We start from the raw sequence: 24,805 nt of genomic DNA, 5'->3' as shown, positions 1-24,805 counted from the left end.
CCTGCACCCTATTTCGTCTTAACTCGCGCCAATTAATTTTCCGCGGTGATACGGAATCTTGCCGACATTCCCCCTAGACGACATCCTCCTAAATCGAATTTTTTTGTCAACCGGATTTACCAAATAACCGATCGACTTCTCGTTCGAATTCGAAAGAAGGCGAAAGAGATCGAAGGGCTCGTAGTAAACACCATTCTTCTCAAATTTCTACAACTTTTAGATAGAAATGCGGGTTTCAACAGCTAAAAATGAGGCTTCGCAACATGTTGTAATGGGAAAATTAAATGACACTGCTAAACTAACCTTCATCGAGCTCCAGCGAACAACTTAATTAAATAGCTTGAACGGTTGCACGATTTAATCAAAAACATGATTCTTCTATGACGTGGGTGATTCAGGATTTAATTAAACGCAGTTCTTTTACGATGCATTCACAACGATATAATACGACGACTGTTTTCTTAAAAAGGAGACTGGGACGATCCAAGGAAAACTAAAGATGCTCGTGCGAGGAAACAGATATGGTCGAGCGTCATTTTCGTTACGACCCCTTCGATGCTACCAGATCTCAGCGCGAAATCGTTTCCATCTACCGCGCAAACGAAACGAAGAACTCGTAAGAGTTCTCAAGTTTAAGAACGACCAGGTTGAAAGTCGCAACAGACACCTTGTATATCGTGCACGGAGCGTGGAGTCGCGTCGTCACAGAGAGCGCGGCCGTGCACCGCGCCGATGCACGCAGACCACGGAAAGAAGCGTGCACCTATACGTATATATGTATAACATGGAGCCTAGGAAGCACGTAAGACGAGTGCAGCTCTTCTAACGGTAATTCCTTTAGACCAGTACCGCAACTTCTGCAACCCAGAAGAGTAGATGCTTCTGCTGCCGCTGTTTCTTCTGTTACCGACCACTAAGACGCTCGCGACCAGGTTCGCGGCTATCTCGAGAAACGAGCCAATCATCCGTCCGTGGCTCCTTTCCTCTCCGTTCTCTCTCTTTCCATCTATCTTTCGCCCTTTTGCCTTCTTCTTATTTTCCTCTCTTTTTCCCTCGGACTCGACAGTGTGCAACGAGAGAGTTCATTCCGTCGCGGCGAGCAAGAGAGGGAATTACACGGGGCAAGGGGTTCCAAGATGTCGACCAGGAAAAGTAACAGTAACCTTCTCGTACCGTGCTACCGTGAACTTGCTCGACCTCCTGCAATTAGCACGATCCTTGACGCAGCGCGCTCCGATCGTGCAGCCTCCGTGACATTAATTATTGCCTGTGCTCTCCCGTCGTTTCTCTAACCCTGCTGCTTCCACTCGGTCTTGTCATCCAACTGGCACGAGCCGAAAATATTTCACGAGTCGCAGCCTCGCAAAGCTCTTCCAGAGATGAAAATTCCGAAGCTCGCGGAGACGTTTCGCGCGACCGACTTTGACACGAAAGCCGTGATCAACGCGAAACCGTTGCCGGTTATGGGATCGCGAAATCTTGTTTGGAACAATAAAGAGACTCGACCAGAGCGCACGATACGAGCCTCCCGGAAGTCAGATCGACTTCTGTGAGTTTCTCAATTTCATCGCGTAACCCCATTAATGTTCAATCCTGGGAAAAACGTATCACTCACTTCCATAAATTTATTTATCGAAAATTTGTAGCTTTTCTACGTTTCTCTCTAGCCTGTATCATTCTGCATTTCGACTCAGGGACATTATCGATGCGACCTCTAAACGAGGCACATAATACGTAGCTTGTCGAAAGGTCGCGGATGATATTTATGACGCGCAAAGAAATCGGTGACAAACACGTTTACGCGAGTCCATTAATCCTTTGTGCGAAAGCTCCCTTTGTCCAGTTTGACTGGAAATTGATAGGTAATTCTGGCACTCGGAAAACTCGTAAAACCGAATCGCTCGCCACAAAAAAAGAAACGATCGGTTAAAACAAAAAGCTATGAATCTGGTGTAATGAAACGCGCCGATCGAGCGACTCTCGTTACCGATGGAGACGCAAGTTTTCGGTCTATCGAACATTTCAACGGGTGATCTTTGATTGAGAGGGATGCAGAGGATCGTAAAGGCAGCATTATTCTGCAAGTTCTGCAAGAAAATCACGATCAAAGACTTGGCGAAAGAAGAAGAGCGAAGATGAGACTATTAGTACGGTGTTCTGCGATTTCTTTTCTTTTACCAATGTTACATTTCACGATGAGGTAAAAAACATTGGTAAATCACGTTTCTCGACTTTTTATAGAAAGACAATTTTAAGATTCGATATATTGCTAGTTGAGGGTTATCAACCTTTCTGAACGGTTAAACGATATTAACGATATTACGCAAACTAATTAAATAATCGAATAAAATTTGCGTAAAAAACTAAGATCCAACATCGATCGTTTCTTATGAAACGTCGTTGATTTATCGTTTTCTATAATTTCACAAGGTCTGTATGTATCTCCAAGTCTATTCTTCGACTATTTTCGTATCAAAATACGTAGATACTTCCTTTTAGCTACTCAGGTGAGAAAATTAATATATCAACACAAAGGTGGGAAAATGAATAAAGTAGAATTATTAAAATGAAGAAGTGGTAAACGAAGATCGGACAAGTGGCACGTTGCTTTTTGTCTTTTTTTCCACCGGCGTTACATTTAGATCGTTTGGCCGTGGACCAAAGTTCGCGGTGACGGCTCTCATAGACATTAGACAAAACTACCGGGCTCGATCGAGAATGCAGAGTGTCGGGTTTCGTGGCCTCGCCACAGCCTCGAGATTCTGGTGCCCCGTCGTCGTCGTTCGATTACACGTGCTTGCAAAATTACGCCGCGAATACAGCTCATTTCGTCCAACCGACCAATCGCCTTTTTGCTCGTTTCGCAGCAAAATAGCAAACTTACATAAATACCCGTCGCCTAAGCGTCTTCGCGCGGATAACGGTCTCTGCGAGCAATTGCTCGCGACTTTTTGCAATTCTGGCGTTCGACTTTCAGGAATTCCGATGCGAGGCTGTAATTGGCCGAGTAGCAAAGAACAGAACAGCTCGTTGCAATTAATTTGGAAAATTTAAGGGAAGTGCAGTACTAATCGTTTTAAGTCTTTTTACGGTACTTTGCAGCAGCAATGGTAGAATTTCGATTTTAAAAGAGACGTTTCGTATAAATGTAGCTCGAGCGAAAGAAGGAAATAGTTTTCTCTAAAAGGAAGAAGAATTCTCAGGAATAAAAATGTTGTAATTTGCAGGGGACGAAAAATTGTTGCTATTTGGTGAGAACTTTTAGGTCTAAGCGATTAACTGGGTCTAGCAGATCGCTCAAACCCGCCGATATAATTTACTTTTACATAAAACGTCGCGTTAAAAAGAAGGATCCCTGAGTGAAGAAATGACTATGTCCAAGAGATTAACAAGCCGAACGACCAGTTGATTCGTTTCCCACGTTGAATGAACAAACGAGTTTGAAGATTTCAATTTCGGCCAGCATTTTAAGCTAAATGCATATTCCACTATATAGCAATCTGTACTGTACAAGCTTCTTCTATTTACATTCGTCGGAGTTGAATCGAACGTGTCCTAGCAAAATAACAGCGAAATTGCGAAACGAAAGATGATGTCGGAAAATACAACGGTCGACTAGCTAACTCGTATTTAGTGGAAGGAAAAGCTAGTCGATAAATGAGCTTTATACCACGCGCTCCCTAGCTCCGTTGATACGCGCTCTTTTTCGTTTGTCTATCCTCGTTTCGTCCTCTTCCATTCACCTGACTGCCACTTCAAACTCAGTCGTAGCAAGAGGTCTCTGTTTGCAACTGGATATTCGTGTGCCAGACTATGCACTGCACAATAGATGCACGCCAGTAATTGTGTTTCCAGGGGCGCGTGTGCGAGTTTTACCCTGCGCGAGGATCGAAGCGGGAGAAGGGAGCGCAAACGGCGGCTGTCGATGCCCGACGGTGCTGTCGGACCGAAAGCTCAAAAGTCATAATAGCGTTTTCCGTTTCTGCCTCGCGTTGGCCGCGTGAGATTCGACGTTTACCTCGGAACCAGTTTTCCAATTTCCCGTGAGTCTACCTCGCAACGAGTCAATTCTCCCGTGTGCCACATTTCCTCGCCGATTTGTAATTTACGTGAAAGACGGAAATGTCCTGATTGAAAATAGGTCGAACGACAAAGGCAGAGGTTTCTCCTGTAGATCACGGTTCTCAACGTGTATTATTAATATATATACGTGTGCACGGGACACGCGAACCGCGTATTAAGGTGAACGCACGCGATCAATAACGTTGCGAATATCGTCAACGAGTATCGTCGAGTATATAATGCGATGTTCAACAACTGAGATCGGATATTGACGAAAGCGTCGATACCGGCAAATAGTATGAATATCGCAATAATATATCCAAGTGCAATATTTTTATTTTTAATCGATCGATAGTCACGACGTTGACCCGAAGACCGTCGAGGTTTCGTATTGCCACCAACTCTCGTCGTTTCAGACGCCAAAGTTCGAATTCGTGTACTAGATGCAATTGTATCGTGTTGACTTCTAGTTTCTATTCGACGATCGAATCGAAGCGTCGACCGTGTATATACCAGAGTACGTTTGTTGACGAGTGCCGCGTCGAGAAAGTTCACCAACGACACAGCCAATTGGCAATTGCATCGTCTGATAGCATAATGACGGAATGGACGGACGGATGCGTGCACGCATTTATCGCATCTACGTGGTGCCTTTCGCTCTGGCCAAAGTGGTGAATGAACGTGATGGTGTTTATAATGTACACACGCCAGTTGAGAAGTATCGCGACACCTACTGCTTCGTTTAAAGCGTCAAGAAAAGGCTATTAAATTTTAATACATCCTTTGATAATATACACGTTTCATTGACAAATGTGTTTTAATTTAGCGGTATGTCCTTTCGAATTGTGTACGTAGAATGAATAAAATCGGTAACCATCCGGAGCTGGAAGGCAAGGATTACACGTAATAAATAATAAACGGCATATACGAATCCTTTACACTCTGACATTTCACGTGAAATGATAATTTAAAGAATTGGCCAAGCCAATAATTTCTCAAATTTACTTAATCCTTCGTAGGTGTGCTGATAGTTATAAAGAGAGATGTACGTCGTTGTCACGCACGGTTAAAGTAGCAGGAAGAGATAGGATTAAATTATAGCGCAGCCCAATGGATGGGTAAAATGTGCATTAAATAGATTTGACGGAACGAGCGGGCTGTTACTCGTAGATGCCGACTACGCCTTCTGATGATCGGACCGTTTCCTTCGTTCAGATTCTTCCAGACTCTGGAGTTAATTGCTTGCCTAAGATAAATGGAACGCGATAATTTATGCGACTCGCCTTTTGTGAAAATCCAATGACTGGAGAGGTCGCTTTAACCTTGGAGAACCGCGCTACGTGCAGGTATCCCGTGGTGAAAACGAAAAGAGTCACGGTTCGTTTTATCGAAAATATCATATAGATACTCGTTCGTAATTAAGCTAATCGAAAGATCTCGTTCACGTTCGTTTCGTATTAATTATCGAAACACAACGGGACGAACGATTGTTGTCCGTGCGATCGAAAATTACGTAAGAAACGATTATGGTCGCTTACGTAAGCAAATTAATTCGCAGAATTATACGAATCATCGATCGTGTTGCGTATGGCCGACCATATATTTTGCCAAATGATTCACGTTCGTAATTAGTGTATTTATTTAATAAACGAGACGAAGTCTCATTAGCGAACAAAAAGAATAATTGCGTGTTATCGTGGTGGGTTGTCCAACAAATTCTTGCTCTGTTTATTGTTCTGCTAATTAAACGCTTGCCGGTCCAGTATCGATCTCGATTTTATCCAAACATCGTTTACATGAAATTTTATTTAAGGTACAAATTAATTCTTTTTAGGATGAATTTTCAGATTTAGAAAAACGCACGCCAAGCTGCTAAAGTTCACGTTTCATCGACGGAATACGAATTCTGTTCTCATCCGGTCGAAACAGAATCCGACACCTAGCGTCATTTATTTTTATCATTATTAAGCAGATAGTGCCATTTATTATTATTATTCTCGCTGGAAAGTTTTTATCTGTCGCGTGTTTCCGAGCGATCTCGTTTACGTCTTACAATTGAGCGCAGCGCGGCTCGATGAACGAGGGAGCGCGCATCATCATCGGAATTATTACAGCTTCCGGTGCTGTTAAGCGAATCTATAGGGTACATTGTCGCGGAAGCTGTAACTCGTAGTTGCGTCACCGCGAGGCTGCACGAGTCGCGTCGTCCAACGAAAACCTGCCACGTATCTCTTCCACTATCGAAACAGACGATTCCCAGCAATTTCTTCCGATAAAAAGAAAACGAAAACAAGACGATCCTTTTACCGGTCGGCGGTATAAAAAGTAAACGGTGTGTTCCGCGACCGAGCCGAATTTCGTTCCGATTTTGTCCAGGTCGAATCTCTGAAGCGAGGCAAACATCGGCAAAAAATAAGGAAGAACCGGGAAATAAAGAAGAACAGAGGAGGGGAAGAGTGAATGTGGGATCTCACGTATTCCAACTGGAATTATCGAAAATTCTGACTGTGGAGAATCCTGGTGCGGCGATTGGTTGGTTAACGAGTTTCGACGACGAGAACTGCCAATTTGGCAGTTCTTCGGGGCGATAAATCAACGTTAAGCAAGTCGAGGGAACCTGCCGAACTGTGTATCCGCGTTCCGCGAACGCTTGGTTACCCGACCATTGTCACGGTGCACCACGAAAAAACGTCAATTTATTCCGGCGTTTCGCGTTCACCGGTAATAACCGTAGAGGAAGTCGTCGAGAGGTTTTTTGGCTGGAGACGGGCGTTTAGCGATATCCCAGGGTTGCAAGACAACGTAGTGCTCGTCTGTTTTTGCCTAAACCTTTCGCGCCGAGCTGAGAATCCAACGTACACTCCCACGACTGTAGAATTTGCCGAGATTCGAAAAAGAACGAACCGCGGAGGCGCAAGAATGCAAGTAAGCGAAACAAGCAAAACCTAGAGCGCGAAGAGATGGTTCAGGAGCGCTATTGGCGCATCCAAGAGAAAATTTTAGGTTAACGAGCAGCAACGAAAGTGAGTAGAGCGCAGGAAGAGAGGATGATGGCAAGTGTGGTCAGGGAGAAGGTGAAAAATGAGACGAAAGGATAATGCATCCGAGACTCTTCCGAGACTCTTCCGAAACTCTGCGGCCGCTTTCGTGGAAGGGCTTCGTTTTCGAAGGTTAGCGAACCAGCAAGAATGCGACCGTCTGACAGTAGAATGGGATCCAGCAGGATCGATGATCGAGACCGCGATTGTTCTCCGCCAAAGACCCGGTCCTCCGGTTTCTCCCTTTTCACGGACGATACAATGCCACGTGGAAAAAATATCCCAGCCAACGTTTGCTCGTTAAGCCGACTCACCACGCTGGATGACAATTAATAACGACGTTAGATGACAATTAATAACGCTCGATGAAAAGAAGTCGGGAGAGCGAGCGATTTGAAAGAAACAGGTTGACTGGAATATCCTTCCCCTCGAGTTTTTTTTTTGCTTCTTACATAGAATAAAATTTGTACGAAGTTATCCAGCTTTGTAATAATTTTCTCATTGAAATGCATATATGTGGATAAAAACAAAAATAAAAGAACGAGGTGTGTTTTTCGCTGATAGAAACAAGATCCTAATTTCGTTCCTTTTAATTGCAGTTAACTTTTGTGCGCATAGATAATTTTTGATTTATACTCTGGATTATAAAAATAATGCAATTTTATTCGGACAAAGTAAAGCATAGAACAAAGTGTAAGGTTACGTGGAAAAATCGCCGAAAAACTTCTTTGTTTCAAGAGTCGTCGTATATACAGCTCACGTTGGTATTTAAAGCACCCAGTATATTAAAGCCATTTTTCATCCCTTTATGCCGCTCGAAAACTGCTTGCCGCACAGGCCACAAACTACATCCTGCCTGTCTCGAGGTCGAAATTAGCCACAAAGTCACTTTTCAACAAAATTGGAGCTGGAATTAAATTTTGACTTGTACGAAAATAAAAAAAAGACGCTGATGATACCTGTCCATATTTCCTTCGCCAGAGGTAGAAAAAGAAGAGCATTTTATTTAGGAAGAGCAGATCTGTATGGACCAACGAGGCGCTGGACGAACAGCAATGAAAAAGGAAGAGCACGGTAAAGGTGGCGCCGTCGTTAACGAACGATCGAGGCGGCTACGAGGCGCGATTAATTTCCCTCGGCTTCCTGCATTACGTTTAATTAACATAATCTGCCGGCGGGACCATTCCATGATGTGGTTTACGTATAGCGCATGCACGCTCGCAAATACGGATGCGCTCGTACGATACGCGCGTATTCGTCTGCGTGCACGTTCGAAAAGGCAGCCCAGCGCGTTAAGAGGATTTTATCGAAATTCGCGTTACTCTTTGCCTTTCCTCTTGCGTACAGATCCGCGCTCTTCTCCATTGTTCGTTTTGGTTGAGCGAACCCAGCAGAGGATCGATCAGCCGTCATTGTGACATATATACAATATTTTTCAACAGAAAATAACAAAGCCTACACATGTGCAATATTCGAAGATTTATAGGAAAGTCGTTCGAACGTTATACGTTCGATCGAGGGTTGGACGAGATGGACGCGACTTTTCATCGAAATAAACGCTAATACTCGACGTTTCAGCGAGTCGCGTCAGGCGAGTTGAATTTTTAGGTCGCTTCATTGTAAAAGCACAAAGACCGGTGCAACGGAGAATTCATTTCCAAAGAATATATGTCGCGCGGTTGAAAACAGAAAAAAAATGAAGCAATAACAAGAATACAGCAGCAGCAGCAGCAGCAACAGAGCGGACGAAGGCTCGAGCAGTTTCAATGGAGTTGGAGCGCGAGCCGTGAAAGGCAAATGCGCTCGACGAACGACCGCGAGAGGGAAAGGGGAGAACCTGAATCTTTCTCCTTTCCACCGATCGGCTGGACGGTTTGCCTAGAACCAACTAGTTCCGCGGAACGTACGTACAGAGAGTCCTACATACACCGAGGGCTGTGTGTCGCACGCGTGAACGCGACTTAAAACCGGTCCCACCTACGCTCGCAAGGGTTGCTCGCAAAGAGGCCGAGTTTGCCGGACACGGATAGAAATGAAAATATTCTAATTACGAGCGACATTGTTACGACATGTACCGAAGGCGAAACGGCGTTGTTGATGAGGCGTTTTCTAGTCCGCGCCGACGCGATCCGGACGCCCGGCTCGTACAGTTCCTTTCCGTTGCCTCGTGACGACAGTGTTTTAAAACGGTTGTCTGATCGCCACAAAGTCAACATATTGATCATTTTATACGAAGACGACGGCTGAAAAATGTACGATAAGTTACATTTCCCTGTCTTTTATAGGAGGGCAATCTTGAAGTTGAATATCGTTAGCCAACCCCATGTCGCAACTGTCGTTTGTTTTTGGAAACAACCATGCGTTTCTGTCGCTCCTCCGAATATTTTTAAATTATCGAGAAAATAAATTACGCAGACCAACGTCAGTCGAGTGGAATTAATATCGTTGATTGATCATTTATTTTCAAAAGACACGCGTATCTATCCCTCGAATCTACCAGATTCGACCAGAAAATTAACGAGAAATATATTTTTCGTTTCTCTTCATTGCCGGATGAAAATGCAGTTCCTCGACTGGACAATTGAGAGACTCGTGACAAAAACGACTCTTGGCAAGTTTCTCAAACCTTTGAACAACGTGACATAACGGAATAAACGTAGCAGTAAAAAATAGAAATCAGGTAATTAAAAAATCAATTAATTTGTTAACACACTGCGCGTCGCGTCGCATCCCGTCGTTCGAAGACCTTCGTCGATCGATGAAACGCAGATTAGGCACCCAGACACCGTGTGATTCGACGTCTTCCTTTCTCCGACTACGTCATAGTTGAAATCCAGGTACAAAAGCAAAGCTGCCGCCGTTGTCTACCTTCTGGGTCCTCGATATCAGCGATAAGGTATTTTCTGACTGGTGTTCATCCACAGAATATCAACGTCACCGGTGATTAATGGAAATCGATGTCGGTGACACGCGGTGCTCCTAACGAACGAGATTTTCCGTTCGTCGCATTTTTCTCCAAGGCTGAACCAAACGATACACCATCGAAACATCAAGGCTCTCGTCTCGTTCGTCGTGACAACTTCGTTGATTTTGATGGACGTAATTTCGGTTCGTCCCAGAGACCCTGTTACGTATTATTTCTTTTGAAAATAATAAATCGTTTTCCTACGTATGAACGTCTACGAGTAACTTTGTCTCTTATCCTTTACGAAATGAATCATTCGCGAACGATTTCGCATCTTGACGATGCTCCTGTTCCTCGAATCGTAAAATTCTACGATATTCTCCTTCTTTCTTTGTGCAATTTAAATTCGGCAATTTGAATCCCACGCAGAGATTATCTTACGATACACCGTATATTCTTTGTTACAAGATAAAGAGCGAACGTATTTTCCAGTCAAATAATTGAGTTATTAGGACATTTTTGTTTGCAGTTTTCGCTACTATTATCGCGTCTTCGGTCGTCGTATCAAAACCACATCGACCGTTCTGGTTCGTTTCTCAACCTTGTTCAAACAAATTTTGGATACGGAAGACCGCAAGTTATACACTTTCGTTTTGATCTTATAAACGAAGTCACCGTAGTGATTCCAGAAAAGTTCCAGAAAGTTCGTAGAGTCTCTGGCTCTAGTACTTTACGAGGCCGTTCTCGCTGCCGTTCGAAAGAACAAGCAGGGAAAACTGGGCCGAGGAATGCAGTTTGTCGATATTCGAACGAGTTGCCTATTCTTAAGCTTTAAGCGACACTTCGTGCGTGCCAACGCGCCGTGAACTTCTTTCCCTTATGTGGACAAGCGATATACCGTGATTGCCTAACAGGTATATATATTAGGTTGTCCGAAAAGTGTCTTTCTTTTACAGATATGTTTTTTACAACGACGCATCTTTATACAAACGTGAAACCTAATCTGTCGGACGTTGTGATCTTTATTTTGATAGAACAAAATGTATCATACGTAATTCGATAAAATAACGTAAAACGGAAAATGTTGTGCGTCTATTATTTCCTTATAAAACGAAAGAAACTTTTCCTACGACTTTTCGTACTTAAAATCGAATCATCCTAGATTCTATAATTCTATGAAAGAAATTGGAATAGCTACGTTGTATATGGTAAAAACTACGTCTTTTCCAAATCATGTAAATTCTTCTTGTAGCTCCGCGCCGCTTTTCCGATCGATCTCCGTGATCTATTTGCTATTCTAATTAAATTTTGTAACTCTACGATCGTTTAACGACAATCGTATTTTACTTTGGTATTTAATTTAACTACAGATAATTTACTATATTTACGTTTCTTAACAACGTAGCTTTGACGCTACTGTTACGCACTATTTCATTGCTCCAGCTCGAATACGTTAAACGAGGCAAGGGAACTGCGTGGGAAACTTCGCTCGAATTTCGAAGCACATTCAAACGTTAATTGGTAATTCGAATTAGAGAAGCCCATAGGCGTTCCAGAGTCGAGGACGGTAGTTTCACCGTGGGACAGATGGTTCGACAGGAAAATCACGGAAGCTCCGAACAACCTAAAAGTTAGGCGTCTACGCCCACATAGAGAGTCGTGCGTGGACGCTGTTACGCCAGGGTCGAAGATTTATGTCGCGAGACGGTGAGCTCGGACAACTCCGAGAGCTCGGATTTAACTGCGGTTTAACGCGCTCTAAAGCGCAGTTTGTATCGGATCCGCTCGCGAAATCAGCTCCATAAAGGGACGGCAACTTCGTCGACGTCGCAGAAGTCTCTCCGCTTGGCTCTCCACGTGAAATTTGCATTTAAACGGCTCGAATGTCTCCGATTTACTCGCTCGTCGGTCGTAATTGTTACGCGAAAATGGCGAAAAATTGTTACGACAACTGAGGACGCTGTTTACGAAAACTTCGTTATTCGTCGAAAATAACGAAGAAGAAAAAAAGATTTCTCGAATTATTCAAACAAACCGATGTTCGCGACGCGTGTAAATAAAATAGCTCGATCGACTTGGCGATGTTCCCAGCTCGTCAAGATCGAGCTTTCCTTGGAAAAAGTTGTGGAACATAGGAAGCAAAAGAGGAACATACCGCGGATCACAAGTTTTATATTGGTACACCTATTCGATGCATTTATTGGAGCAAACGTGAAACTTCAAAGGGGTAGGAAACCTTAAAAAAATTACACGAGGCAGATTCTATCCATATTCTACCTCATCGCCCATATTTCTCCGCTCACTTGGCAATTTCTTTACGTAAAAACGATTTACAAACAGGAGGCTACCAAAAACATTCTTTTCTCCTTTAAAGATTTCAATCGTTGTGTACGCGAAATAAACGTTCTGGCGACATAGCGGTAAAAATGTACGTAAAACCACGATGTATACTACGCACGAAACAGGATTTCACTCAATTACGCGCTCTATTCTAGATAAATTTTCGGCGTGTGAAAAATTATACGAATTTTTAACAACGCGGTTAGTTGGCATGCCATTGCCAATTGTTTCAGGGTCTTCGGTAGTCGTGTTAATCTTGTTTAGGCAACGAAGCGGTATAACATCGAGAGAGGAACCGTGCGGCCGAATGGCCATCGGGGGCAGTGATTTATTCAGGGTTATTGTCCTGCACGGGGTTTTTGTACTGCTGTGGGCCGGTGCAATGTGCGTACGCACCGGGGACCAAGGCGCATCCGAAACGGCCACAACGTGCTTGGACCAATGGACGTACGACATTACTCAGACTCCGGTTCGTTCGGCTTTTTCTACGGTTCGAACGGCCGAGTGCCGCCCGGGTGCATTGACATCGCGGTATCGACGTAATTCTCGATGCAACGCTTCCGTATCGGTCTTACATTTTTATTATAGCTTACGGACAACTTGTTACGCGAGTCGGTCGTTTATAAAATACCTACTGTGTCGTGTATACTGGGTGTCGGTCGAGTCGCGCGCCCTCCGCTAGAGCTCGTTCGATTACTTGCCAAGAGCGCGGACTTTCATTCGCCTCCGTTTCTCCTTCTTGCATACCTTGTATCCAACTTTTTCATTTTCTTTACGTACACCGGGTTACTTCACAACGGCCACGACGACGAGAAAAGCCGGATAAGAGAAATCTAATAAGAGCATAATCGTTTCTTCCTGCCTCTCGTCCAAGGGTTAATTCGCAACGAAAGCAACAAAGGCTGGCGGAAACGTAATTATCGGACAGAGAGACGCGTTCGGGATGCTGGTTACTGTCCGTGGTACCAACGGTCCCCGTTTCACGGCAGATTGGATAAAACGACGAGCCGACTGTTCCCCTCGATCGAGGGTTGGTAAAATATAAAAAGAATGGAAACACGATCGGTCAGAGGTCTTCGGGCAACGGTGACTTCGATCCCTCCGGGACCTTGAAGGTTCTCTCCTCTTCTTCGTTCATTAACTTAAACAGCGAATAGACGAGCCTCTTGTCGTATCCTAATCACCGATGCACAGTATTTAACGTGCCATCGTGCCGGCGTCTGCTTATACCAGCTGTCCCCACTTCACCACTTTGCGAGCTAAGAAATTGACTCGACTTCTGCGACACGAACGCGATCAGTTGTTATTTCATCGTCGTTGAATCTTCAAGGAAATTTATCCTAAAGACATTTGCATTTTTAGAATCTCGTAAGGGTGTATCGGATGTCGTAAAACGGAGGGACATTAGTGGCTATGAGTTTCATATACTTTTTGTAAGATATGACAGAGATGACACGTGGAAACAGAGACGATAAAGTGGAATAATTTCAGATAAAGCACCCGGCGAATGAGATCGCTCTAAATGTTTATGCAAATTCGTATCTTTACTGAACTAAAGAAACGGAAATTAAGCACAATCTCGTTTCACCCACTAAGAAAGCAGAAAAGACGAAAATTGGATGCTGCGGTAAAACACGATTGAAAGAGATAGAATATTTGGAATAAATCTAAATATTTTAATATTCATGATAGGCGGTAAAATGTAAAGGAAATCTGTCGATGCCTTTAGTTGGCGATAGCTGTTCGATTATTCCGTAAAAAAGATGCAAGAGCTTGGTCCAGTTTCCCCTTCAACGCCTCCGTTCGTAATTCCAACCCCCACGAATCGACGAAACGACTCTCGTGTTGAACAGCACGTCGATTTGACCAACACGGAAGAAAGAACAGGGGCGTGAAAAAATATATCATCTTTATTCCGGTGCGATCGGAACAACGACTGGAATACTAGATTAGGGTCGAACCTTCTCACCTACTCCATTTTGTCACATTTCTCTTAATATTTCTCGTAATATTTCTCCCAAGAGAAGCTCGGCTAATATTATCGGAAGGCAGCGGCGAATTTCGACCCTCTCGATCAAAGCTACCATTTAACCGAAGAACGGTCGTCGGTTTATACGGGGTTTTCCGCTATAAAAAGTCGAATGTAAAGCTCCGTTGGGACTGGTCGTGTGCATCGTACGCATCATCGAGCACCCGTGAAGAGGGATTCGTGGTATATAGGGTGGAAGGAAAAACGTGGCGCGAGCCGAGTGGGGGTGTCAAAGAACTCGAGCATCGAGAGTTAAAAAAAAAAAAACTCTCAGGGAGAGTGAACGAAGAGGGGAAAGTAGGAGAGAAAAATTGATGTTTCGCGCCACGCTGGAAAAACACGGTGGAGAAGCGTTGCGCGAAATTTCGAATTAAAAGTTTCTCGCGTGTTTGACCGATCCGGAAAGTTGCGATATCCGATGGAACTTACCGGGGGCAAGTGGCATCGCTCTGGCGCCAGTTCTCGGGGTTGAAAGCATCTCTTCCTGAGAACGGTGTATAGAGAGAAACGGAGAACGTGCTTGATTAAAGGAAGATTGTTTTCGAATGATCGCGAAAGAAAGAGGAAAAACAAATGAAAACGCGCCGTTCTTTGGTATTGATCTCTTTTCTTCCCTTTCCAATGCGTTCTCGTGGGATAGAGGGTGGCCGTGAAGCGTACGGGAAATAGGAAGGGAGGAAAGAAAAAGGAGGAAAAAGAGAAGGGAGACGCAAGGTTGTTTATGCCGGCCCCGTCGCGACTGAAACGCCGGGGCATCGTAAATTATCCTCCGAAATCGTGCAACGACCCCACGGAGACGATGTTCGTCCGAATGTTGGAGAGAAGAGGAGAGCAAAGTGTAATTTGGCCAACTGCGCCGGCTTCGCCAACTGAGAAAAATTATCGTCGATGATCGAGGCAACAATTACGATCAGCCGACTTTCTTTCCCGAGTTGTCCCATCGAACGTACGAGTTTCCACTGTCTTGTTTACGTGCTATCGGTGGAACGTGACCGAGAAAAGGGTGGAATTTAAAAAGCGAGATCGAGCGAAAGCGTCGTTACCGTATCGAACGGATTTTACTAGCTTTCGGTGCGACCTAAAGGGGATGTAAAACACGTGGAAATAAAAGTAAAGCAGAGGATGACTGGCGATACGAGTTCAAGATCGAAGCGATTCGACGAAACAAGGAAACGTGGGACGGATGAGGCTCGATACAGGCGATAAAGTGCGCCTGATCGTTTACGACTCGGAATATCATATCGGATGGAAAGAACGAAAGAGAGAAAAAGGAATGGAACACGATGCGCCGCGTGTTTCGAGACGACAAATGCACGGCAAGAAGCAACAATGGCAATTATGCGTCGAATGGGACGCGACAAGATGCTTTCACCGGACGAACATCGGTGAATAAGAGATAGCATCTGCGGCTTCGAGGATCGTCTATCGAATGCAATAGGCTTCCACGGGGTTCGTCGCTATCGACTTCCGACTCTTTCGCGAACGCACGGGGCTTCCAGATCGATTTAAGCCGAGTGTTTGTCCGAGTGATACCGAAAGCCAATCGATCCAGACCAGAGAATATTGGCTTAACGTCGTTCGTGCCCGCTATTATCTTTCCCACGAATGGAAAGTTCATTAACTTCGCTTTCCACGGTTATATGTACGTATAGAGCGATTGAAAAAGCGCAAAGAGTATTCTAATCTAACGACCAGATAAAGACGATCGTCGATAGATAGGTAGTTTATCTGAAAAATAACAGAACTAAATTCTTCTTCAAGTAGTCGTGTAAATATTATCTATCGAGTGTTAGTGGCGTTTTGCGATTATGTTTTATACTATGTAAGCTAAATTAACCGCAATTATTTTCTATTTCAAAGATTTAAAAATCTAACGAAAGATACGATGAGAATTCGTACCAATTTCCATCTATACCGCCGTGAAAGAAGTCCATTTCTTTACCGAACTCTTATAACGTTCGTCTTTCCTTCGTTAATATTGAAAAACGATACGATTATAAACGATATTTATCCAGGTTGCTCGTCATATATTACAGACTGCAACTAATATTCAACAAGATGTAACGTCGATAAACGAAGCAACTTATTACTCGACTTAATATAACCATAGAAGGGTAATGGAAATACTAAATCTTTTCATTAAGTTGCACCAGGTGCCCGAACACTTATGTACGTTTCATTAAAAGAAACGATATTTCTTACGAGAAAACATTTTCACGCGCAATATACCAGTATTAAAAGGAGTATAAAAAGGGAAAATATTTTTTTTATGAAAGTTGGCTGGAATTTGAAATTTAATCCACCGTGGGACATCGCGTCGCCGGGGTATGGAGCGCGATATGAAAGATTCGGTAGTTCAAATAGAGAAATAAGGTCAACGCAGCTGTTTTCTTCCGATATTAAACCGGCGCAAGTTAAAACGGCCGTGGTCGTGCCACGCGAAACGTCGAGTAAAATTCTTTTTCATTTCCGTAAAATCGTTTCACCGCTGTAGGCGCTGTAGGGCGTAAAATACGTTGGAAGGAATTTCGAAATCCATTCGCGTAAAGGAAAAATCGGCGTGCATTCCTTTCGTCCCGGCTCGGTTCGGCTCGGCGCGACGCGTTGCAACGTCGTAACCACCATCGACGTGGCCCTTCCCCTCCGACTACCCCGTCCTCGTCCCAAAATCAATATAGGCGCCGCTACTGCCGGCGACGCCACCGACGTCGTTCCACCCAGCATTTTCCACCCTCTGCCTGCCTCCGTCTTTCGTTTCCTTCGTACACCGGAACTTTCGCCGCGTTTCTCTCAACTTTACACTCGTCATCTCCTCTCATCCCTTATCCTACCTTCCTCTTTCATTTCCCGACCCTTTGTGCCGCGAGCTTCTCGCGAGATAATTCATCGAGGATTATGCCGGAATATGAAACCTCCTAGCGCGCCCGATGACGCGATCTTCTGGCAAAATATATTTAAGAGATGTTCCTCCGCTGCGTTTTCCTTCGAATCGGTTACACGTTTTTCGTTCGGAGCAACGCGTTCCGTATATTCGTTGTTCGTAACACTATCAGTAGATATATGCTTAGTTGTAAACTCAAGTAATTGTACACGATTGCGTCAGATAAGATCGGAAGCCAAAATTAGATCGAAGAAATCCAATCGAAGTATACGCTATCTATTCGCGATAATGCGAATGTGTTCAAATATTTATTTACACCTGTACAGCTATTGGAAATACCGATCGGCTATATTTTATATCGTGCACCGACGAAATTGTAGGCAGAAGTTCGCGACGGGACCCTGCGCGTATCGGCGAAACGGAGTCGATTAATTTTAAAGACAGCAGGGGTTCACCGGGCGAAACTCGCTGCTATTCACAACTATCCTTTGTCGCGTGTCGCCTTATTGTTTACGACCAATTCCGCAGGACAACGAGCAAAAGATGTATGCAAACGCTCCGAGACAAACCCCTTTCCAACGGACCTAGGGTGCAGTGTACCGAACGCGAATGGGGCGAGACGGTGTCAAAGAACTCTTTTCTTCGTCGAAAATGTACGACGGAGCGTTGTCGTCGATGCAAAGAAGCGTTAAAAATCGTTTCTTCTCTCCCAAAAATACTCTCAATGGTTTTACCGTGGACAAAAAGCACGGCGATGGCGTTACGTAACACAGCTGGCACGGATGCCGGTCATTTTCCACGTCGAAGATGTTCGATAAATTTTCTCTTACCAGCGGAGAGTCGGTTTCGCGATCGAACGAAAACACTCGAGCTGCTGTTCGAGACACTCGATAATCGAGACCGGAAGAGAAACGAACGCGCTTATTTTTAGCTATTCACGACGATAAGCGACGGTAGCGAGAACGAACGACGTGCTACGTGCGCGTAGAATCGATTGGATCGCCGTAGGCGCGTAGTTCGCATCTTTTTTCATCACGTTCCAAGAGGCAACACCTGTTTTGACGCAATTGATATGAACCGCTGGAGGAACGAGTCGGGCCAGCCTTCGATCCAGGAACAGTGCAATTGGAAAAACGCATATCGCGACCGACCACTCGCTCCATAATTCATCGCGATCGTTCCACGTTTTACCATCCAGCCAAGAACCCCTCCACTACTTGACGAGAAATCGACTGGTCTGACCAGTAAACGAGCCACGGAATCGAAGAAACAAAAGCTTACCGTACACCTTTATCGCGTACTGCCTTCGACGCTCTCAATGGGCATAATTGCCGCAGATAAGGCGGTACGGTACAAGCATACTTGGCCCGCGAGCACGATAAATCATCCTAGCGCACACGCAGCGACGTGTTATTCATTTGTACAAATACCGGCATCGCTTCGTCGCATTATCTCGCTGTGTATCTGGATTATGACATAGGACGCGCCTCTTCGGAACGTATAGCGCGACGTACAAACCTTCGAGGTAATTTGCGAAATCGCCCGGAGAACAGAGAAGGAGAGAGACACGGAGAGAAAGAGACGTTTTGTACTCGCAACTACGACGAACCGCGGACTGCGAACGATCGCGTCGGTGATAGCGGCTTTGAAACGGGCCGTTTATCTAAATTGCGTTCTATTGTTCCATTTTTGCGAAGCACGCGCCACGGTACCGGACGAATGCTCGAGTCCTTGCACACGGGAGAAAAAAATCATTCACGCGATCGCGTGAATCGTCCTCAACGGGGGCGACGCATTTTTCGAAGCCGCCAATTAGCCGCGACGAAGTCCCAGGGATCGCGTGCGCCAAATGACTCTCGACTCTAAACGAATATAAGCGTATTCGATCGGGCGACTCATTCTTGCCAATTTTCTACGATGCAGTCAGCTGTTCGTGATCGTCGGTAGTGAGAGAGCCGCGGGTTACATCAGCGGATTACCAGCGTTACGAGCGCGTCCATCCGCAGCGCGTGAAACGTGCGAAAGGCTGGCTCGTTACGCGAGACTCGTGGTCGCGAGAACTGCCAGCGGAAGCCAATTGAATCGCGAGAAGCTTCTGTATCCAACGTCAACGATATTTCGCTGCTTTTTGCTCGGATCGCGCTTATTAGCCGCGATAAACGCGTGCAGCCCCGAGATCGATGCCGGTGTACGCGAACCTTGCTTCCAAGGCGAAATATTCCTGCTGCGTCATCCTCTCAAGCTTTCCGGCCGGCGCGACGATCCAAAAATTCGCAGACTCACGTGCAAATGCCTCACGCGATTTCGAAAATATGTGTACTTGATATACGTGACGGTAATCGTCGTGTGGAGGTCAAGTGTCAGACAAATGGACAAACAGGAAGCGAAACAGAGAAAAGAGACGCGATGCAACGTTATCTACGATGTACTGTCGTGTTAATATCAAATTGGCGTAAACCTAACCAAAGGTGATTTTGAGAAAAATAACTTTTAGTATTTAACAACCAGGCATCGATTTCACATACGTCCGAAATATAAACTCTCGTATCTCTTCAGTTCCAATACAGATACGCCTTTCTTATTCCGTATACGTATAGATAAATTGTTTTTGAGCTACCCAGTGGCAATAATGACTCGATTTACGAACGAATGCAGGTTCGTCCTTTTGACTCGACACTGCAGTGTAGACGAGCAAATTTCGCGTAGCGTGTTATTCTATTCGGTCGATCATATCAAATATCTCCGAACTTTGCACTTAACTTATATCAGTGCGCTAAAATATTATCCGAGATCCTGTCTTCAATCGTAATCCACAGATATTTCCTATTATTCATTGATACTGAATAACTGTGAGTTATTGAATATTGGGGAAGATCGAAGACATCTTCTATTCCGCCTAGATAATTCGTTAATCAGCAAATTATTTTCGGAGAAATCGCGAATGAAGATAACAGCTGCATCCTAAGAATTTTTGAATTCTAAATGCGAAATAACGACTACGTATGTTAAAGAGAAACGAAGATGAGGAAAATAAAAGTAGAGGAACAGAGAAGAGAAAAAGAGTAGAATTTCTATTCTCTCGGATATTTCGGAATGATAGACAAGGTATTTTAGCTAAGGAAGGCACTGCGCGGGGCCTTACAGCGTCTCTTCCGTCAAGCTGGAATCTAGCGAGAGGGCCGTCTAATCGTGGAGAACGCGCGACCTCCATCGTGGAGGCATAAACAGCCAAGCGGCGCGAGATCTCTGTTATCTGGCCGGCGCGGCGAAGGGAAAAACGCGCGCGGCATTACTCTGCACCTGTATATTTCATCGAGATACTAACGAGATCGCACGAGGGAAACCCGCGCCCGTACACGTCTCCCTTTGCCCTCAGTGAAATACAGCCGCTCGTGCCGGAATTCAACAACGGATCTCGCTGAAATTCTAAATAGACACGACACCACGTTAGGCGCATGACTTTACCTCGAGTCGGCGAACCTCCGTGTGTTTCACGACTCTCGACTGTTCCACGATTAGCGTAGGTGTAGTAACGCGTGTTGAATCGCGTGAGATTCCTATGAGACGAGCGCGATTCCGCGATACAATTCGATGTGCCAGTATAATTCGATTCCTTTTGGAATTTCGATTCAACTCGACAACACAGCGACAGTTGGGTTATTTTTGCCAGCCACGTGGAATATGTTATTTTTTATAGCGATAAAGCGAAAAGGCGAATGACTTTCTGCTTCTACGCGATAATTAAACTGCGGATGTTTACGCATTTATGAAACATTTGAAGGTACAGATGTGCGCATAATAAACGCAATCTGCAAAAGTATATAAAATATCGGAGGTAAAGTAGTACTTGTTACAATATTTAATGGCTGATAAACCTCTGCGTAGGTTCCATTTCTGTAATCGTATTCACACAAGTATGAATTTGCATAAACATTCGCTGTCTACTGACAATTCAATTGAAATTATTCTACAAAAGTTCATTATCGTCGAAATATTTCATTACGAAAACTGATTCGTATGAAATTCTGCAATAATATGGATTATTTAAAAAATTTTCGATTTAAACGCGAATTTCTTAAACCTTCTAAACGTAGTAATTTTGCTATTTTCATACTGTACGCGTCAAATAGATGTATAACATATCATATTTCACGCAATATGCCCTAAATTTATATAAAAAATAAAATCCTTCATAGTGTTTGATAAAATAATAACGCGTAAACGTACCCTACAATTAGAATAAATATGAAAGCCTAAACGAGTTGAAATTGATCGTTTTCGAGGGTTAATTTGGTTTCAAATAATCAGGAATCGAAGTGGATGAAGAAAAATGGATCAGAAAAATGAGAAAAGTAGCGTCACTATTGAAACATGGTCGAGAGCGAATATCCCTTTGGATGGAACGCGACGCAATCAGCCTTCGACGCGTTACATAAGCAAGGTAAACACTTATGTGCGCGAAAACCTGTTGTCGGACACGTCCAGGGAAAATGTTACACGTGCCAACATACCTCAAGAAAAGCATGCTCTATTTGAGTTACACAGAGGCTCGTCACCGGATAGCAAAAACTATTTGTTTACCGGCAATTGTGTCTACCCTTGGCCGAAAAAGCGTGGATTCCAAGACGCAATTTGCCGCGTGTTGACGAAACGAAGCAGTAATCAACAGAACGAATTTCGCAAAATCGTTCGTCGTAAATTTATATAAATTTACTTGTAAATTAACGCACAAATTTCGTATGAAAATATGGTTATAATTATTACGGTATTATTTATAACTTATCGTGTACATGATTGTTCTGCGTATTTGTACGTTTCTATAGAATAATTACGACGTACGCGTTCGATATATAATCGCAAAATTCAAAGCTTCGAGAGCTTCCATTTTGGTGCAGTCGATAGTTCGGATCAATGGCCATCCTTCAAAACACCATTCGATAAGCGAAAGTGATATTAGCGCATCAGCTGTTAATAATATTATTTGTTTGCTACGTATTCCAATACTATATACTTCTTTCATCTATCGTATATTTTATATTATCCGGTTAATTAATCGACGAACGTTCAATTCCATGGAAACAAAAGTACGAAACAAAACACAGAAGGTCGACCTATGACGCGTTAATCGAAAACATTCGGCTTACTTCAAATCGATTGTCGGCTACACTAACTTCTCATAGCATAGTACAGTGAAATATTTACGATTGTCGGTTAGAAAAAAAAACTTATTCGGGGTATGCCGATAAAGAACTGTTAGCAAGACAGTCACACCACGCGAACAACGTCACCGAACGTACATCGTGACGGACGTCCGAAAATGCAGGAAACTCTACGTTATCGACGCGCGGTCGTCTTTTTAAATTAGAGAACCGTGGAACGATTCATTGATCGAACCGAACACGATGACGACACCGTTCGTGTTCGCGTACTGCGTTTGAATGTCGCGAATGAAGCTAAAGAAAAGGTCAAACGTACTCACCACCGGCGACGAAGTGACGTTTCGATAAAATTCGTCTGTTCAACTTCCCTCTTGAATGTAGAGTTCTTCTTCACAAATGGATCAAGTTCGTCAACACTGTACTCGACCGTAGTAAGATGGTCACACTAACACTCCCGTAAAAACACTTTTATCAGCACGAGCGACGTTAAGGCGACACCCTCGTTTTCGCGCCGAGGCGCGCGTTTGACGTGTATCACGAACACGAGACGACAACAGATACGTCTTACCGGTCTGAACTCGCGCTCGCGACTACCCAGAGCGTCGACCGTAGTGATCACAGCGCCCCGCGTGGAAGCCGACCGAAACGCACGAAAACGAAATTTCGTTCCGTTCGTGTCGCGTTTTGTCCCCCTCGCTTTGCGAATCCCTCGCTCTCCGAATCCCTCGCTCTCGGTCAAATTCGAACAGTTTCAATGCGTACGGTTGTTTGTTAGACAACAACGAGGACGAAACGTGGGTGATCTTCATGGCACACTACACGCAATCGTAATCGGAAAATTGGGTTACGTGCGTCGAAAGTACAACAGCCGAAATATTTTTCCTTGGAAGGCGATTCACATGGAAAATCAAACCGATTGAATAATTCGCAAAACAATTAAAATCACTCGAACCGTTTAATCATTCGATACGTGTTTGTTGTTTACACAGTTACGATCGGTGTTTGTCGTTCCCGATTGGATATTTGATTTATACATCGTCCTCCCGACGTGACGCCATTACACTGAAAAAAGTGGCGCCAAACTGTTGCGATTGCAACTATCGAAATTAAAATGTCCGTTTCGAGAACTCGTAGGAATATCGTTCTCGCAGATCAAATCTAAGGGAAATGTTGCAATTTCGAATTATATATCTTGACTCCATCCATACGTGAGAAAAGGTAATATTGCTTATAGAAATATATTATGACATTATTATTTGACAACGTCCTGAACTAGGGGAACGAGTTACATCGATAAAATTGAATTTCGATAATCGCAGATGGGGATGATGTTTCGAGAGAGAAAATGTCAATGACCGTAGGACAACAGGCGGGCTGAATTTCATCCCAGTGTCTCCTTAACTGTACACGAGCGGCGAAGAACTCGATTGGGACGACGACGAGGGTACGGGGCAAGAAACGAACGCTCGTATAATCCGCGTTCCCGACGATCTGCACCGGTACCATTACCATTACCATTACCATTACCATTCCAGGTCTCCTTCCCGTTCTTTCACCGGGCAGCTGGTAAACAGTATTTTCAAGTCGACCGAGTAAATCAACAATCGTTTGTCTTCCGATTACCGGTGCGCCTGTTTTTCCTGGCCGGCTTACTTACTTTTTTCGCCACCTTCCTGTCCCGATCTTGGTTTCGTTGGCCAACGATGCATACAGTACGATCGCTGGTCTCTCCTCACCAGGAGCAACTTCTTTGTCACGAGCTTTCTCCTTACGGGAATTCATCGGAGAATAATAGTGAGTAACTGTACAGAAACAGTCAGGCCATTTTGGCGTAAACAAAACGCGAAATTAATTCTAGCTTTCTAATTAACGACCTAGTACGATGGTGGAATGACGATGCTTGTAATAACACGTCTCGTTCCGTTTGAATAGGAGGACTTTTATGAATTTCGAGAAACTCTTTTGTTCGTAACAATCGCTTAACTTTTCTCGTATTGCCGCGTTGGAAATTCACGCTCCTTGTTAGGTAGAAGCTCACAGTTAACGGAGCGTTATGGCGTCAAGAACGCGAATCGGAACCATAACGAGCTATAATGAGTAATGCAGTCGATTCGTTTGTTCGTTCGACTAATCGTTCTCGTTGTCGCGCGAATATCGTTCACCTGCAATTAACGAGTTTGCGAGTCAATTAAAGAAGGAAAAAGAACATAGGAATCAGCGTAACCGGACACCGTCATTAATTATTTTTTCCCCGTCGCATGATCGACACAAATTTCGTTCGTCTTTAGAAAGAGCACGTGAGCCGGCTTATTGAATTTCTCGTCGACAGCACACACTCGATGTCGTTTCAGCGTAGCCAACAGGTTGTCCAGAAGAGAGTCGATCCTGAAA

At 44.2% G+C, this 24,805-nt stretch overlaps 1 protein-coding gene across 5 annotated transcripts in view; it reads right to left on the bottom strand.

Annotated features, from left to right (window-relative positions):
• Positions 1 to 23,016, bottom strand: part of Prosap (SH3 and multiple ankyrin repeat domains prosap) — a 180,535-nt gene extending 157,519 nt beyond the window's left edge. For all 5 annotated transcript variants that reach the window (XM_069115374.1, XM_069115375.1, XM_069115376.1 and 2 more), the window contains exon 1: positions 22,735 to 23,016. The gene's annotated coding sequence lies outside the window, so the exon portion shown is untranslated. The remainder of the gene's footprint in view (positions 1 to 22,734) is intronic.
• Positions 23,017 to 24,805: the final 1,789 nt, after the last annotated feature.

Source organism: Bombus flavifrons, chromosome 6 (assembly GCF_040668555.2).
Source record: "Bombus flavifrons isolate JBK064 chromosome 6, iyBomFlav1_principal, whole genome shotgun sequence".
Classification (NCBI taxonomy): Eukaryota; Metazoa; Arthropoda; class Insecta; order Hymenoptera; family Apidae; genus Bombus; species Bombus flavifrons.
This window is presented reverse-complemented; position numbering and strand designations above follow the sequence as displayed.